Raw genomic sequence first — 12,621 nt, forward strand, 5'->3', positions numbered from 1 at the left:
TATTTATTTATTTGACAGAGAGAGATCACAAGTAGACAAAGAGGCAGGCAGAGAGAGAGAGGGAAGCAGGCTCCCTGCTGAGCAGAGAGCCTGATGCGGGACTCAATCCCAGGACCCTGAGATCATGACCTGAGCCGAAGGCAGCGGCTTAACACACTGAGCCACCCAGGCGCCCCTAATTAATTTATTTTTTAAAGTATTTTTAATTTTATTTTATTTTAAAGATTTTATTTATTTATTTGACAGAGAGAGCGAGAGCATAAGCAGGGGGAGCAACATGCAGAAGGAGAGGGAGAAGTAGGCTCTCTCTCTCTGAGCAGGGAGCCGGATTTGGGACTCAATCCCAGGACTCTGGGATCATGACCTGAGCGGAAGGCAGATACTTTAAGCGACTGAGCCACCCAGGCATCCCAGCGATGATTGATTTATATTAATATGTACTCATGGGTATTTATTTTATTCCATGGGTTATAAAATCCAATAGCATTGTTAGTTATTTCATGGCTTGAACTGCTCTAGCCTTGGTCATTGGGAGTGCTTTCAGGTTGGTTCTTGCTCCTTTCCATGAGGCACCCCGCCATCCTTTCCTGAGCACTTTTTTCTTTTTTAAGATTTTATTTATTTGAGACTGAGCAAGTGAGAGTAGAAGTGTGTGTGGAGGGGGGTGAGGAGCAGAGGAAGAAAGAAGCTGATTCTCCGATGAGCAGGGAGCCCGATGCAGGACTTGATCCCAGGACCCGGGGACCATGCCTGGAACCGAAGGCAGATGCTTAACCAACTGAGCAACCCAGCTGCCCCTCCTGAGCACTGTCTTACTTTCTGTCACCAGAGGATGCTCCGGGCTCATCTGGGGCTTTCCCTTCCCAGCTCTGGAATCAACCACTGCTCCAAGGAACCTTGCTTTCTTTCACTGAGGAAAGGTATTTAAAACGCAACCTAGGCCCTGTATGTGCTCCACTGTGACAGGGGCGTCACTGCTTCTACACCTCCTCAGGGGTCAGAGCTTGGAAACACATGGAGGCAACCTCATCCACACATGGACACAGAGCCATGCTCACTTTGTGTCTATCTAAGATCCCAGTTAAGGAGCTTTTCAGGAAGGTTGCTCCTGTCTTCACGATCCAATATATGGTAGGTTTACAACAAATAAGGTTTTTTTTTTTTTTTTTTTAATTTTATTTATTTATTTATTTGACACAGAGAGAGAGAGAGAGAGAGAGAGAGACAGCGAGAGAGAACCCAAGTAGGAGGAGCAGGAGAGGGAGAAGCAAGCTTCCCACCAAGCAGAGAGCCCTATGTGGGGCCCGATCCCAGGACCCCAGGATCATGACCTGAGCTGAAGGCAGATGCTTATCTGACTGAACCACCAAGGCATCCTGGCAGCAAATATTTTCTGATTTGAATTGAATTAGATAATTAGAGAATAATGTGTTACAGAAAAATGTTTGAGGATTGAAAGAGAGAGCAAGATAAATAAATCCTGGCTGACTGGCGACATGGAAGGGGTCCTAATCTGGGGGTCCCTGGCTGGCTCAGTGGGTAGAGCATGTGACTCTTGATCTCAGGGTCATGAGTTCAAGGCCCACACTGGTTGCAGAGTTTACTTTAAAAGAAAAAAAAAAAGTCTGGAGGGTTCCAGGCTTGGACAAAGAGATCATTTGTTTGAGGACCAGCTCTTGCCACTTAGCTCCAGGACCTTGCACCAGTTACCTAACCCCTAGGGCCCTAAGTTTCCCTTTCAGTTAGAAGAGGGAGTAAGTGGGCTAAGTGATCCTTAAGATTCTTTTCAGTTTGGGAACACAAAACTTATCACATTTCTCACTTGCTTAAAACAGCTTTTAAGGATAGGGGGTTTCTCTCTCTCTCTCTCTCTCTTTTACCACAAGCCAAAGTAATAAGTATAATTTACAATATGGCCTTGTGTGTGTGTGTATAGAAACATATACATATATGAACACGTGCATACATGCACACATATATGTGCACTAGGGATTGGTCTGAGATAATGTAATAAAAATGTTCGTGTGCCTTAAATAAGGTAGATATTAACTTCTATTTCACATAACTTGACTTCTCTTTTATAGTCTGGGGGTGTTGTACTTTTCAAGGCCCTAACACACTCAACGCAGAGCTTCTAACTCTGGGCGCAAGGTTACTGCTCCAGTTCCTACCATCACGTCTGTATTCCAGCCAGTGGGAAAAGGGAAGGGCACAAAGAAGTCAATTCTTTTTTGGAACGTGCTGCATTGGCCAGAACTTACTAACATGGCCACACCTGACAGCAAAAGAGGCTGGAAAATGTAGTCTGGGCAGGCAAGTGTCAACACTTGAGTATCTGATATTAAAATTCAAAAGGAGAATGGATTGATGGAAAGTTTGGGGTATGTGCTACTCTGTATACAATTGAAATAACATTTTCATGAAACGGTACTTACTCTTTTTAAACATTTTTAAAATAACCCCTTTATTATTATTATTATTATTTTTTAAGATTTTATTTATTTATTTGACAGAGAGAGAGAGAGCACAAGAAGGGGGAAAGGCTGAGGGAGAAGGAGAAGCAGGCTCCCCGCAGAGCAGAGGAAGCCCCATATGGGACTCGATCCCAGGACTCTGGGACCATGACCTGAGCCAAAGGCAGTGGCTCAACCAGCTGAGCCACCCAGGTGCCCTAACCCCTTTATTTTTTTTAAGTAAATTCTACCCCCACCATGAGGCTCAAACTCACAACTCCGAGACCAAGAGTTGCATGATCTACTACCTGAGGCAACCAGGCACCCCTAAAATGGTACTTACTTTTAAAAATTTTTTTGGTATAGTCTTTTTATTTCTACTTTCAGAGAAAAAGAGGAGTGGGGAGAGAGGCAGATGGAGAGACAGTCTCAAGCAGTCTTCATATCCAGTGTGGAGCCCAGCATAGGACTCGATCTCATCACCCTGAGATCATGACCTGAGCCGAAATCAAAAGTCAGATGCTTCACCAACTGAGCCACCAGGCGGCCTGCTACTTACTCTTTTTTTTTTTTTTAATGATTTTATTTATTTATTTGACAGACAGAGATCACAAGTAGGCAGAGAGGCAGGCAGAGAGAAAGAGGGGGAAACAGGCTCCCTACTGAGCAGATAGCCCGACGCGGGGCTCAATCCTGGACCCTGGGATCATGACCTGACCATGAGCCAAAGGCAGAGGCTTTAACCCACTGAGCCCCGCAGGTGATCCCTAGTACTTACTTTTAATACAAAAGGTATTGTGTCTATTTATTCTTGTCTATTTCATTCAACTTTCTTTTCATTTTTAAAAATACTGGTCTTAAACTACTAAATCAATTTCACATACTCAAATGGGTTACAACCCTCATTTTGAACAATGTTTCCCCTGAGCACGAAAGCCCAAACTCCTTGGCACAGCGTGGTGGTCTCTTCAAGACATGCCTGCCCCTCCCTCCGCAGCCTCCCTTCTGGCTGCCACCACCGGCTCAGCCCAGCTGAGCTCCCACACCCTCAGACACATCTTCGTGTTCCCCACCTCCTTGTCTTTGCACTTGCTGTTCCCTCCATCTGGGATGCCTTCTGCCCTTCCCTCAATCTGTGCCCACGCCAACCCCACCCAAACTATCAGCCTGGCAAACCATCTTCATTGTTCAAAGCCCAACTGGGAGAAGACTTTTCTTACCCGGAAGTCCCCTGCGGGGTTGGTACACCCTTGGGCTATCTCTGCTTCCCCCTGCTTGGAAGCCCTTCTTATCCCCCATCACAATTCATGTTCTTAGCTGGCAGCTTCCCCTCCTACCTATGAGCCTGTGAAGGGCAGGAAGACAGGTCTCATTCACCTTTCTAAACCCAGCACCCTTCCTGACAACCTGGTCTGATGCACATGTGCCGGATTGACCGGAAGATGGAAGATTTCTTTCAGAGGAGGGGAACACAGCCCTGACCCTCTTAGGCTGAGTGACTTCTGTCTTTGGTTTGCTCTCATAACACTTTCATGGAGCCTCACACACTGCCCGGATGCCAGTAGCTTTGCCCCTAGAGGCTCTGGAGCTAGGTTGCCTGGGTTCAAATCCTGACAGTGCACTCTAAGTGTGACTCTGGAAGAGTGACTTATCCTTCCCGGGCCTTAGTTTTCTCATCTGTAAGATGGGGAAAACAATATGATTCATGTCATAGCATTGTCGTAAGATTTCAGTTAGTTCATTCATTTGGAGGCGTGCCTAGCAGATACCTCCCGGCATTCACTATTTGGTCTAGTGACTATTTGCATCACTCCTTACTAGACTCTCAACCTGGAGGGAAGCTTTGCATCTTCTTCGGTGCTTTTTGTACAGGCTTGCCTAGCGTAACACCCCATAAGGCTTGACTTTAACTGGCAAGTCACCTGGAAATTCAGAGACATATCATTTCCCTATCTGGTTAGCCTGTGGGAATTATAATAATGGGCAGGTCAATGAACATCTAGCCAAGTATAACCTACTCAGGGAAAGACAGCCAGAGGAAACCAAGCCTGCCACATCTACTTACTTTTTTTTTTTTTTTTTAAGCAATTCAACAAGCACGGTAGACAAAAGGAAACTTGTGGACTTATTTATTAAGACTGCCAACAACAAAAAAGACTGCCAACAAATGGGTGCCTGGGTGGCTCAGTTGGTTAAGTGTCTGCCTTTGACTCAATCGGGTCATGATCTCAGGGTCCTGGGATGGAGCCCTACGTTGGGCTCCCTGCTCAGTGGGGAGCCTGCTTCTCCTTCTCCCTAGGCTCTTCCCCCTGCTTGTGCTCTCTTGCTCTCTCAAATAAATAAATAAATAAATAAAAATAATAAAAAGATTGCCAACAGTTCTTTGACCAAGATGGCACTATCCTGAGGTGGTGAAGGGACATGTTTAGTTACAAGCAGGGAGTTGGCTCTGTGCTGGGAGACAGGAGGCAGGGTCCGATGGACACTTGTCTGTTAATAGAGAGATCTCTCAAGGGTGAGCACTGGGTCTCCCAAACACCCGGATCACTCAGGACCCGCTGCAGGAAAGCAGAGACCACCACTGGTGTTTGAGGCAGAAAGGAATTGCGTATAAGATACTGGTTCCTTCACAGTCTTGGACAGGTACAAGAGGTTTGATGCTGGGCCTCTAGGATAACCTCTGGCGTCACCCTGCTAACCTCTGGCCAAGGGAGTACCTGCTGCTGCCTGCTCAGGAAAGTGGGGATCAGGAGAGGACCCTTGGAACTGGTGATTTCCAGAAAACACAAGAACTACAACCCAGGGACTGGGATAGCAAAGTTCACTTTGTTATTCCATAACCTTGTGGACCAGCAGCACCTTTAATTAATTAATTAATGAAATCTGAGTATAGTTGACACACAATGTTATATTAATTTTTGGCGTACAATATAGTAATTCTACACGTTTTCCAGGGCGCTATGCTCACCATGAGTGGAGTGACCCTCAATCACCATACATTGCTCTGACAACATCATCGATTATCTTCTTTGTTCTACGCCTTTTTTATCCATGACTTATTCATTCCACAACTGCAAGTCTGTACCTCCCTCTCCCCTTCACCCATTGGTCCATTCCGCCATCCCTTTGTCTCACTTCTGTCTTCCCAAGACCACACTCTGGGTCCAGTCTCCAGGACTATAGCTGCAAGGGAGTCCGGAACATCGGTTTTGGGGTTCCACTCTGAGACACAGGAAGGCACATCAGAGCAGTTGAAAGGAACCTAAGACCAGGTGAGCCACCATATTCCTCCAGGCCCTCACATGCTATGCTTCAGTCACTGGTCTTCTGACTGGTCTCTGAAGGTACTACACTTGTTCCCCCGGCTTAGAACTTTGCATTTGCTGCTCCCTGTGGTTAGAATGTCCTTCCCACAGACCTTTCCAGTCCTTATTCAAAGGCCTTCTAGGTGCCCCTCTCCCCTGGGTCTCGGGGCTGTTCTGGAAACAATCATAAGAGGCAGCAATTCCTAGGATTGGTAAAGTCTCACTATCTGGGATGAAGGGCTATTCTATCACCTTGTTTCATTTTCTTCTTAGTACCCATCACTAGATGAAATTATTATTTTTTTTTCCAAGATTTTTTTTTTTTAAAGATTTTATTTATTTATTTGACAGAGATCACAGGTAGGCAGAGAGGCAGGCAGAGAGAGAGGGGGAAGCAGGCTCCCTGCTGAGCAGAGAGCCCGATGCGGGGCTCGATCCCAGGACCCTGAGATCATGACCTGAGCCGAAGGCAGAGGCTTTAACCCACTGAGCCACCCAGGTGCCCCTTTTTCCAAGATATTATTTTTAAGTAATCTCTACACACAAAGTGGGGCTTGAACTCACAACCCTGAAATCAAGAGTCATACACCCTTCTGGCCAAGCCAGCCAGGCACCCCTGAAATCACTGTATATACTTACAAGGTCACTTGTCTTCCATCCTTAGAAGTTTCATGAAAACAGCAATTTTGTTTTCTTCTCCCCTGAAGCTCCAGCATCTAGAACAGGGCCCGATGTGCAGCACATGCTAAATAAACATTTGTTGAATGACCCACTGAGGATAGAGATAACATAGCACTTTGCACTTATCTCCATTACCTGATTTATCATATCATATCATAATTACTTCCTTGCATGTCCCCCTTCTTGCTTCAGGGCTGGGACTGCATCTCCTTTTTTATTTTTGCCACACTTCTTGACACAACGCCCAGCATACAGTTGGCAAATCATGCATTTTGATGAATGAATAAAAGAAGAAAGAAAGAGAGAGAAAGGGAGAGAGAGAGAGAGAGAAAGCATGAATGCACATGTTTAGGGAGCATTGAGGTGTGTTCCAGGGTGTCTGCAGGTGGGGAAGGAGGATCCTTTCTGTACAAGGTGATACAATGATAAATAAAATCATGTCAGTCAGGGGCACCTGGCTGGCTCAGCTGGTTGAGCATTCCACTCTTATTTTTGGCTCAGGCTGTGATCACAGGGTCTTGGGATCGAGCCCCTTGTTAGACTCTGAGCTCTCGGGGAGTCTGCTTGAAGATTTTCTCCCTGTGCCTGTTTCCCCCCACCCCATGCTCTCTCTCTCTCTCTCTCTTTCTCTCAAATAACTAACTAACTAAATAAATCTTTTTTTAAAAAAAATTATCTCAGTTAGTTCAGAAAATGCAAGAGATCCTCAGATCAGAGGGTGGAGGAGGTGGGGTCGGGCAGGAGCTCAGCCTGGACTGAGGAAGGAAAACGGAAAGAGCCGGGGATGCTTGGATTGGAGTCGCAAAGTGTCTACTTGCAGAATTGAGAGGACTTCTAGTGGCTTGGGCACTTTTTACAACTGCTTGCTCCCAATCCCTCTGAAAGGGATCACTTTTTCCCCTAAAACTCTGAGAGGCAGGACAGCTCAAGTTCCGGTCTCCACATCATTCCTAGACTATGTCTTAACAGCATCATGCTGTTGGGGCAAGAGAAAAACCAAGCATCCCCTCATCCCCTTTTATTTTATTTTAAATATTTTATGTATTTACTTGACAGAGAGAGAGACACAGCGAGAGAGAGAACACGAGCCGGGGACACAGGAGAGGGAGAAGCAGGCTCCCCACTGAACAGAGAGCCTGATGGGGGGGCTCGATCCCAGGACCCTGGGACCATGACCTGAGCCAAAGGCAGATGCCTAACAACTGAGCCACCCAGGCACCCCTAGTTTTTTGGGTTTTAAAAAAAATTATTATATAAAAGATCTTATTTATTTATTTATTTATTTATTTATTTAAACTTTTTCTTTTTAAGCAATCTCTATACCCAACTTGAAATCATAAGCCTGAGATCAAGTCTTGCATGTTCCACTGACTGAGCCAGCCAGACACCCCTAAACATCTTTTACAGAAGATGCCTTCTAGTGTTTCCCCTTTTAAGACATATTTCTTTTTTTCCTTTTTTAAAAAGTTTTTAAAGTTTACGTATTCATTTGTCAGAGTGAGAAAGAGCACAAGCATGGGGAGCAGCAGAGGCAGAGGGAGAAGCAGGCTCCCCACCAAGCAGGGAGCCAGATGTGGGGCTCGATCCCAGAACCCTGGAACAAAGGCAGACACGTAACAGGCTGAGCTGCCCAGGCATCCCTTGGGATGTATTTCTAAGGAGGAAAGGCAACCTTGGTAGGAGGCAGAAGCAACTTCTAGAAAAGCACAGTCTTTGCCTTCGATTCAGGTCCTGGTCCCAGGGTCCTAGGATGGAGCCCCACAGCAGGCTCCCTGATTGGTGGGAAGCCTGCTTCTCCCTCTCCCACTCCCCCTGCTTATGTTCCCTTTCTCACCGTGTATCTCTCTGTCAAATAAATAAACAAACAAACAAATAAATAAATAAAATCTTTTTAAAAACATGGAAAAGCATAAAGCCTGAGCACTTTTTTACCTTTTTATATCCTTATTTTTGTTTATTTTTTATTCTTTTAAAGTAATCTCTACACCCAGCTTGGGGCTTAACCTCACAACCCTGTGATCAAGAGCTGCACAGTCCACTGACTCAGCCAGCCTGGTGCCCCCAAACCTTTTTATGTCTTTAACATTTAAGCTATTTCTGGGGTGCCTGAGTGGCTCAGTTGGCTGAACCTCCAACTCTTGATTTTGGCTTAGGTCATGATCTCAATCAAGGTTGTGAGCTCGAGCCCCGCAGTGGGCTCCTCGCTGGAGGTGGAGCCTGTTTAAGATTCTCTCTCTCCTTGGGGCGCCTGGGTGGCTCAGTGGATTAAGCCGCTGCCTTCAGCTCAGGTCATGATCCCAGGGTCCTGGGATGGAGCCCCGCATCGGGCTCTCTGCTCTGTGGGGAGCCTCCTTCCTCCTCTCTCTCTGCCTGCCTCTCGCTGACTTGTGATCTCTGTCTGTCAAATAAGTAAATAAAATAATCTTAAAAAAAAAAAAAAGATTCTCTCTCTTCCTTTCCCTCTGCCCCTCCCATTCCCCTTCTTAAAAAAAAAAAAAAGTAAGTTGTTTCTAACAATCATCAGATAATTGTTTGACTCAGCCTTTTACATATACACAAACACACAACATGTCACAAACACAGACACATAAATATGCACACAAACCACAACATACACAAACACACCCGAATACTCACATATACAAACGCGGACACACAAACACACACAGTCACATGCAAAAAATACATACACAGAAAGCCCTTGTTTGTGAAACGAAATTAATATGGTCAGAAGGCACTTGTAAAACCTATGTCTAGGGAAGAAAATCATTATTCATTTATTGAAAAAAGTAAGCATTTTAAATTTTTAAAATTATTTTTTGTTTTTATTTTTTTAATTTTTATTTTATTTGTTTTTTTAGCCATTTTTTAAAAGATTTTATTCATTTATTTGACAGAGAGAGATACAGCAGGAGAGGGAACACAAGCAAGGGAAGTGGGAGAGGGAGAAACAGGCTTCTTGCTGAGCAGGGAGCCTGATGCAGGGCTCAATTCCAGGACTCTGGGATCATGACCTGAGCTAAAGGCAGACGCCCAATGACTGAGCCACCTCAGTGCCCCTATTTTTTATTTTCTAAAAAGATTTTTATTTATTCATTGGCAGAGAGAGACAGTGAGAGAGGGAACACAAGCCCCTGTAAGCATTTTATTTAAAAGATTTTATTTATTTATTTGACAGACAGAGATCACAAGTAGGCAGAGAGGCAGGCAGAGAGAGAGAGGGGAAAGCAGGCTTCCCGCAGAGCAAAGACCCTGATGATACGGGGCCCCCAGGACTCTGGGATCATGACCTGAGCTAAAGGCAGAGGCTTTAACCCGCTGAGCGACCCAGGCGCCCCTGTAAGCATTTTAAAAAACATTTTATTTACTGAAGTAATCTCTATACCCCATGTAGGGCTCGAACTCACAACCCCAAGATCAAGAGTCACATGTTCCTCTGACTGAACCAAATTTAAGCAGTTTTTAAAAAATATTTTTAATTTATTTGACAGAGAAAGAGATCACAAGTAGGCAGAGAGAGGAGGAAGCAGTCTCCCTGCCGAGCTGAGGGGGGTTTCACTGAGCAATCTGTTCACGTGAAAGTCTCAAGAGTCAGGGGCTGGCTCTCAGAGGCCTTTATTAACCTCTTATCAGGTGGGCAAAAGGATTGGGAAAATCAGCAAAGCATCAGGCCATGTGTGAAGACTAGGGGTTGGAAGACACCAAAGAAAGGGAAAGAAAGGGCTTTGAGGGCTGCCTGGGTGGCTCCGTGGGTTAAGCCTCTGCCTTCAGCTCAGGTCATGACCCAGGGTCATGCGGGACTCAATCCCGCATTGGGCTCTCTGCTCAGCAGGGAGTCTGCTTCTCCTTCTGCCCCACCTATGCTCATGGTAGCTCTTTCTCTGACAAATAAATATTAATTTCTTTTTTTTAACTTTTATTTTATTTTAAGATTTTATTTATTTATTTGACAGAGGGAGAGGGAACACAGGCAGGGGGAGTGGGAGAGGGAGAAGCAAGCTTCCTGCTGAGCAGAGAGGCTGATGTGAGGCTCCATTCCTGGACCCCGAGATTATGACCTCAATGGAAGGCAGAGTCTTAATGACTGAGCCACCCAGGCGTCCCTCTGACAAATAAATTAAAAAAAAAAAAAAAAAAGAGAGAGAGAGAGAGAGAGCGAGTGAGGTCTTCAAGGGCTGAGGAGAGTAGCAATTGATGTGGACAGTTGTGAGGGAAATGAGGCAGGGCGAATGGGCACCTAGGCCCTGAGGAAGAAAGAAGAAAAGCAGATGGAAACATCTGACATGTCTCGAAACCAGCGGGGAGATGTGAATCCAGAATGAAGTCTGCCCTCCATGAGCCATGGCTGCTAGGAGAAACTCAGAGTTAGAGGTGACAGCAGTAGGGTGGGAAAGATGCTTAGAAATATTTAGTGGTTGTGTGCTTAAGAGCAAATGCCTCTGGGAACAGCCAGCAGGGACCGTGGGAAAAGGGGAGACCCTCTTCTCTCTGGGGAAGTTTGTGTCTGCTTGCTTCCTCTTGACACTATCGTCCCCCATGCAGATCTGCTTCCTTCACCCTGAGGTAGCTCTACTATCCCAGGGGTATATCTGTACCTTCTCAGGCTGCCACCCTTTTGGGGTTTTTTTTCTCCCTCTCTTCTCACAGCTCTTCCAGCTATAGCTTAGGTGTCTCCTCCTCCAGGAAGACTTCCCTGACTCTCCAATCTCCAAGAGTTAGGACTGCTCCTATGGCCCCTAGTGCTTCCCTCAGCACCCACCCTATGGGTCTACATGGCCCTGAGTGACTCAATACTCCCTAGGCTGGGAGCTTCTTGAAATGCAGGCTGTGTCCTACTTTCTAGGATATTCCCCAGTTCCTCGCTCAGGGCCTGTGACACAGCAGACACTCAGTGAGCCTAGAGAAGCAAGGGAGGATGGAAGGCTGGAGATCTTCACGGCGCTGGGGCAGGAGGGGGCGGCGGTGACAACTCTCGGAATAGGTCCTTCCCAGCAATACCTGCACTGCCTGAAAGGCTTGTTTTAGGCTTGGTGAGGTGCAGCTGGAAGACGAGGTGGTATTTCTGGTGTCAGCAGCCGGTGCAAAGCAAAAGAGGGAAGGAGGAGAGGGACAAGGAAGCGGAAATTGTATCCCTTGTGAATATTTCCCACCTGTAACTTTCTGCAGGCTCCAGAAGTAAGAGAAGAAAGAAGGAAGAGGAGGCCGAAGAGCAGTAGGACTTTGCCTGTAGACCATAACCACCAGGTGGAACAGGGTCGATAGTTGCTCGTTCTATTCTGCTGCGGGTCTGAGTCCGTTCGTTTCACAAATATTGATCGAGCACATGCTATGTGCCAGGTGTTGTTCTAGGTGCTGGGAAAACAGCAATGAGGAAAATACGGTGCTCATATTTTGGGGGGGTAGAGGAGGTAACTATCTATAGTAAGTCAGGTGATAATATGTGTTATGAAAAAAAAATAAAGCAGGTTACAGAGGGATGACGTGGGGGGCGGCTCGGTTCATGTAAGTTGGTAGGGAGAACCTCTCCAATGACTTTTAGCAGACATCTGGAAGAAACAAGAGAGAAAGCCAGTGGGTATCCAGAGTGAGAACATACTAGTCTGAAGGAACAGCAGGTGCTAAGGCCCTGAGGCTGCTGTGTGCTGGGTGTGGAGGAGGACCTTCAAGGAGGCCAGTTTGGCTGCAGCAGGAGGAGGAAGGAAAGCAGTTAGGAGGGACATGAGAGGGATGACAGGCAGCATTTCCAATGTCTGGAGGTCAGGGAGATGAGAAGGGCTAAGGAGGCAGTTGGTGAATGGAGAGTGACCGCCCTGGTGTCCCACAGACCAAAAGAAAGAGTGCTGTTTGCAGGTCAGGGAGGTCAAAAGCCATGGAGCAGTCCAGCGAGAGAAAGCTGGACTCAGGACTGGGCTGTGTGGAGGCCACTTTACCAACAGCAGACTCAGTGGAGTGGAATGGGTTCTAGAGACACTGGGAAGCTGAGGTGGGGAGGCTGGTAGATGACAATGCTTTGAGGAGCCCTAGTGTAGAGGGGCGCACAGCCTTGTATCTGACCATCTTAAGCTTCCTGGCATCAGGTATCTTAGCTGAGCTGATTCTTGGAACTCTTCTTCCCTCTCCACTTCTTCTGCACACTGGTCTCCTGTCTCCCATCCTCTGCTCCCCGCCACCCTCTTTCCCCT

The sequence above is a fragment of the Mustela erminea genome, chromosome 4 (assembly GCF_009829155.1).
Source record: "Mustela erminea isolate mMusErm1 chromosome 4, mMusErm1.Pri, whole genome shotgun sequence".
NCBI lineage: Eukaryota > Metazoa > Chordata > Mammalia > Carnivora > Mustelidae > Mustela > Mustela erminea.